Source organism: Heterodontus francisci, unplaced genomic scaffold (assembly GCF_036365525.1).
Source record: "Heterodontus francisci isolate sHetFra1 unplaced genomic scaffold, sHetFra1.hap1 HAP1_SCAFFOLD_156, whole genome shotgun sequence".
Lineage (NCBI taxonomy): Eukaryota > Metazoa > Chordata > Chondrichthyes > Heterodontiformes > Heterodontidae > Heterodontus > Heterodontus francisci.
Window position 1 is genome coordinate 3,607,871 of NW_027142350.1, and position 6,965 is coordinate 3,614,835.

Below are 6,965 nucleotides of genomic sequence, written 5' to 3' on the forward strand. Positions count from 1 at the left end.
AAGGAGAACAACGCCGATTCTCTAATCCATCGGCATAAAACATCTGTCAGCCCTGGCATTTTCTCTTGAACATTTTCTACAACCGCTGTGAAAACGACACATTGTTCCTCAAAGTTCTGTGACTGGAACGGGCACAATGGTAGCATTGTCAATATCGTTCTGTCCGTCACACTGTCCGAGCTACACTTTTTCCCTTTTTCACCACTTCATCCAATACATCAATGATTGTTTTTGTGTCAACCCCTTCTTTCACATCGAGTTCGAAACTTTAATCATAATTGCATTTAAAATCTGTACCTCCTTCACCTGAAAACGGTCCACCTGTGACAGTTCACTTCTCTTCGACGAATTCCCTCTCTCAATTTAAGTGAACGGACACTGCATCAATATTCATTATAATCCGCTAACTTCCACAGTTATCTGGACAACACTTCCTCCAACTGCAGTTTGTGTAAATAATAACTTCCATTGTCTCAGTTTCCTCATCCTTCTGTTTGTCCCAACGTATCTTGACCACACTTCCTCCAACTCCACTTTGCATCAATAATAACTTCCATTCTCTCAGTTTCCTCATCCTTCTGTTTGTCCCAACGAGGCCATATTCCATACCAGAGCTTTTGTAGTCTCTTCATTTCACATTAACCGTGCATTCCTCACATTAATTTTGCAGAGGCCTCAGCTGCATCTGTTCCATCACCCGAGTGACTGTCCTCACCGCTTTCCTACCATCTAGAAACATGAGATTAATTCACTTATTCTCACTTTCCATTCCAACTACCTCCACCTTCAACACATCATCCTCCTCCATTACCACCATGTCCACCTAAAATCGCGAACAAAATATCTCTATTCAGTCTTCCATCACACCCAAGATCTGGTTTGGTTGCCCGCAGCTCCTTTCTATGCAGGTGCAACAGATGCAACACTTTACCTTTCACCTATGATGATAAGGTCTTTAGAAATAAAAGCGGGAGTAGGCCATTCAGCCCACAGATCATGTTCTGCATTCAATACCATAATGGCTGATCTGACAATGGCTGTAATTCCAATTTCCCGCCAGAGAACAGTATTTCCCGCCAGAGAACAGTAAGTCTTCACTTCCTCGTAAATGAAAAGTCAGTCTAAACCAGCCTTGAATATATTCAATGACCCAGACTCCACTGACTGCTGGGTAAGTGAATTCTAAATGCGATGGAACTTTCAAGAGAAAGAATTCCTCCTCATCACGATTATAATTGGGAGACCACTTATTCATAAATGGTGGAGAATGTGCTGAGCTCAGGGCCGGGCAGGGCACCAATGTACCACACAGCTGGGCTTAGATTGAGGTAGCAAGGTGAAGGGTGTTGCTTCATGCTCCTTGGATGTGGGTATTGCTGACGAGGCTGGGATTTGTTATCCATCTTTTGTTTTCCTTGTAAACGAGGTGGAGAGCCGCCTTCTTCAAACGCTCGATTCCATCTGCTTTAGGTACACCCGCAGTATAATTAGAAAGGAAGTTCCAAGATTTTGACCCAGCAATAATGAAGAAATGTTGATGTAGTTCCAACTCAGGATGTCTGTGGCTTGGAGGGAACTTTCAGCTGTTCATGTTTCCATGCGTCTGTCGCCCTTATCCTTTTAGGTGTTAGGGGTCTCATGCTTGAAAGGAGCTGTCAAATAATTTTTTGCAACTTCCTGCGGTGTGATATTGTATATGGTACACACGGCAGCCACTGCGTGCTGGTGGTGGAAGGAGTTAAATGATAGTATGGTGCATCAGATGTACATCAAGCAAACCCATTTGCTTGGATCTTGCTGAGGCGCTTGAGTTTTTTTTGGTTGTGGCACAGATCCAGGAAAGTGGAGTGCATTCCATTATTCCTCACGCTTGCCTTGTAGATTGCGATGTAAAAGTCAGTGGAGGAGTTATTTGTTGCATAAATCCCAGCGTCTGATCTTCTCTTGGAGCAGCAACATTTATTTGTCTGGCCCAGTTACGATCAATGGTAACGCCTATGATATTGATAATGTGATAATTGGGGAGTGACCACGATGATGAATATCAAGGGGAGGTGGTTATATTCTCTCTTGTTGGACATGACCATTTCCTGGAAAATGTATGATGTAAATTTTAGCTTCCTTTTATCAGCGCAAGCCTGATGCAAACAATGCAAAAAATGTGGTGTGTTTTTGTGTGAGTGAAGGCAGTCAGGTTCAATTTGTCCACCATACAACCAGAGTACATTTCAGCTCATCTTGGCCTCAGTGTTTGACCGAATAATTGCAAGAGGCAAAGGGTAGATGGAGGAAGTATGAACTGCCATCGATTTATTTGTTGAAACAAGCCACGAGCTTCATGATTGGCTGTGATAATTTCGAATACATGTATTGTAATGAGCAGGAAAACGAGGACAATACGCAGGGTTGTATCATATATGGACAGGAGGAGGGGTCATTGGATCTGATACAGGCTCTTTTATTCCCCGTCAATGCTTCGTTACATATTGTCAAGGGGAGTACACAAGATGGAGAGTTATGCTGCTATCCATCGAACCATGGGGCTTGCAAACCTTACTCTGGGGAGTTAGATGAACGATGTCTCCCCACTACATGGCGGGACGTCGTAGTAACAGGGGGAAATGAGGTGGTACAGGGTCGGGGTAATGGGAGGGCTATCGTTACCTTGTTGTATATGGATCTGTAGCTTGAGGTTCCAGTTGGTAGGTGATGGAGGAAGATGTTAACAGCACAGCTCTGGCTGAGAGTTCTGAATGTGATTGAAGGAGTTCCACGGAAAGTAAGTAATACAATTCCGGCCCCAGGAATTATTTGCATCTTCTGGGTTACCTAAACACAGTAACAAAAAAACCATTAACCCCGAGTACTATTCCAGTTGTCTGTCCAGGCAAAGCTGCCACAGATTTCACAATCATGTCAAACAGAAATCAAACACTCGGACTCTCTGGTAAATCAGATTCAATCCTTTGTAAGCACAAACATTTTTCTATTTCAATAATTTCGCTTCCATTCTGGGGAAGATCTATTTCTCCCCTACATCCTAGTTTTACATTGTATTCCCAAATAGTTTTGTGAGTTCATGTTCGATTTCGCACAATATCAGGATGGATCAGTTCTACACTTACTAACGTGACATTTAACAAACCCTCAAAAATTTACAAGGCAAATCTGCCAACAAAATGCATGTCCACCTCCTTCTGCCTCTCCATCACATCAATTGCAAGCATTGCAGATTATTACTTTGGGGGTGAGGAGGTTCCTTGTTGGTTTGAATTACCCTGAGGGAGGGACTGCTCGCCTCACAGAATGTATCGTTCACCTGTCCTGCACAGGCCCGAAACCAGGCAAATCCCACGCCCTGACAGAGATCAACAAAGGAGCAGATAACATCCCAATTGCATGATCTGATCCTGTGAAGTTGTAACATGCAGAACCATTCTGTTAACTTGGTAAACATGCATCTGCCAAAGGAGAAAGCAGGAGCCGGTGTTACTTCCACAGAGGTTTATTCACAGTGCTCCGTGTGTACTCTGATCTTTCCACAATTAGTATCAGCTGCTCTGAATCACAATTAGAGCAAACAGTTATACATCCTCAATTGACAAATCATTTGCAACATTGGCTCATTCGCAGCATTTTGTTGTCAGTCCATCAATGTGTCCGTTGCACATTATTATTTTTCTTGTGATTCCTGCTCGAATATATAAGCCACATGTGAGCATTTCTGCTCCTGTCTGAAGAGCAGAACAGCTCTTCAAATGACCTGCACTGCATGAATGCACACCCGCTGGACTGTTCATTCAACCCTCACCCCGACATCCAACACTACGGCACTCACTCACACAGCGACATACACAAACACACTTAAGGAAAGTACAGTTGAAAATAACAGTGCACTTTTACAGCTGATAAGCAAAATAATAGTTCATAATTCACATGGCTCATTCTCGAAAAGACACGTTGCAGACTTGATGAAAAAGACGTCTTCACTCCTAACGTGTAGCTTAGCTAAATTCAACAGCCAGAGTCAGGTGCTGAAGTGGCTTTCAGGATTCTCTTGAAGGGATAGAATTTCTGCAGGCCACAGACCTGATTGCTTGTAGATTCGTTACCACGAGGTCAGCTTACAGTGCTGGTGGATTCGAAATGGAACAGACTTGGAGACCTCACCATGTTACAGTCTCCAATTATTAAGGCATATAATTTGCTACTCTTTCTGCTTTTGCTGTCGTGTCTTTCCTTAGACAGCACTTAAAGAATAAAAATAAACCAATATGGCGACCTTACCATGTACATTACCACATTTCCCTTTCCCAATTATGGTGTTGGAATTAGGATGATTATTCATTAACTGACTTATTGCTTGATTACGGTCTTTGTTTCAGAAAGACCCATTCAGTTCAGAATTGCGTCTTGCATTGTCTCAAGATACGTGGAGTTGCCATTTCTCAGTCTGATTTGTGTCATTTTGTCCTTGTCAGACAGTGTGGCTGTTTGGAACGACACTGATCAGGTCAGATAAACTTTGGTGGCCATCATAGGCGGCTCGTTTGGTCTATTTTAAAAGACAGGCCAGTTACAAAATGCTGCACACTGAGTAAATTCCTATGTTAAAAGATATGAATTTTACATGGCTTTACTGGCATGGCAATAATATTAAAGTAATTGCGTCAAATGATTTCAGTGCGAAAATATATTGAAAAAAATATAAGACACAAATCCCATTGCAAAGGTTCTTCAATCCGAGCAGGCTCCAGCAGTTATAGGACAGCTGCCCAGTATCACTCGACTTGTGATGGTTCCACTCTTCCTTTACGCATGAACTTTGCCAACTTCCATTCCATTGCAATGAGGAAATAAGTGGGTGAACCCAGACCGTAGAGGGTGGGGTGGCATGAAACCAGTGACCTGCAGCGAAATGGTCGCCGACCACAACCATGACAACTTACATTTACAAAGAGCGACGCACATCCAAAGAGACATCTCAGAAGACATAATAGAGCTGGTTAAAACAGCGTGACATAAAGAGCGAGTGGAAAAGGAGGGAGTGCGAGATTGATGAGCACGGAGTGAGAGATATCGACTTCTAGACAGGTTTTGAAGGCAAGAATAGAGTTGAACTGATGGAGTGCTGGAATTTTCCATGCCCTGGGTGCAGTTTATTGGGAAACAGCTGCTGACGGTGCAGCAGAAACAGTGGGGCATAACAAATATTGTTCGACATCAGATGGCAAGGGAGGAGTGGAGTAAGTTCACAGCGATTTATAGCTTGGCAGATTGTCGTGATTGACAGGGTGCCATCTGCAGCAGGATTGATATGGTCGTCCATGGTTCTTCAAATTATTTCAGTGGAGCATTGAGGGTAAGTAGAACTTGGTGGAACGGTGCTGGACAGGGATTGGGGTCTTATTCCTGTTCAGGATTTGAGCTTGTGCATTCGGGATACCTGCCGTTTAGGCTGTGCTCCTGATTTGGTCCTGGGTAGACAAAAACTGGATTTGGAGACAGGGATAGTGGGACTGACCAGGAGCAGAGCCTGGTCATGTGACCCTATAATAATAACATTTTGGGTAACTTGTGCTGGCTGCTGTTTGATTGGCTCCTGGCTTTGTGATCAGATTTCCTCACTGGTTACCGTTCATGAGCTTCACTGAACGTGGACTGCAGCTGACAGCAGACACAGACAGTATGATTCCTCCATATAAATAGAAGAAAAATACGAGAGTAGAATGTGGGAGGTTAGCCAGAGTGTATTTGAACATTCACATCTGGAGCTGGCAAAGCCACGGATGAGTTTTCAGCAGCATTTGAGGTGACACAGGGGAAGAAGAATGGGAAATTGTGATGGCGCAGGCTTGCGGTTGTAATCAATTCCCGAGGTCAACTATGTAACCAAAGTTCCAAAAATATGCTTCATTCTCAGACAGTTTCCAGGAAAAGGAATTCTGGTGAGAGATTAAATTTTGTAACAAGGAACAAAGTCAATGGCTTCAGCCTTTCCAATATTTAATTGAAGGACATTGCTGTTCACCCAGTGCCATATTTCTGACATGCCGTGTGACAATCCAGAGACAACTGAGGAGCAAGAGATGTGAGGGTGAAGTAGACTTTGGTGTCTTCAGCACCAATATTGAAACTGACATTCTGTTTCTGGGTGATGTCACTGGAAGACAGAATGTAAGTGAGAAATAGATACTTCGGGATAAACAGAGACACTGCTGCAGAAATTGGAATAGAATCTACTGATGTCATATTCAGGCGATGATTATAAAGATAAGAATGGAAGCAGATGATTGAAGTTGCAGACACGGGGACGATGGTGGGGAGAGTTGGAGGATTGGCTGATCAACTCAGTCCATTGCTGCGGAGAGGACGAGAACTCTAGGAGGAAAATTTAACGTTTATTTCAGTCACAAAGGATGCCATTTGTGATTTTGATAAGAGCTGATATGGTACTGTGGCAGTGACGGATGTCTGATTGGAAGACTTCAATCGTGGAGTTATGGAAAAGATAGGCACAAATTAAGGAGGCAACAAGAAAAGGCAAGAGCTTGGGGTAGAAACCGAGTTTGGAAATCGATTAAAGAAAGGGTTATAAAATAACAACAATAAGTGCTGGAAATACTCAGTAGGTCTGGCAGCATCTGTGGAAAGAGTAGCAGAGTGAAAGTTTCAGGTCAGTGAGCTTTCATCAGAAATGGCAAAGGTGAGAAATGTGACAGGTTTTAATCAAATCAAGCTGGAGTAGGGCAAAAGAGAACAAAATGGAAGGTGTTGATCGGCCAGAGGGTCACAGAGAATAACTGACAAGGAAATCACGGGTCAAAGGCAAAGGCAACGAAGATGTGCTAATGGTGTGGTGAAAGACAACACGTTAGTGCACAGAGGGTGTTAAATGACTGAATAATGAAAGCTCTATCCAAATGCACAAACATGAATGAAAACAGTGGGCAGGCACATGATGA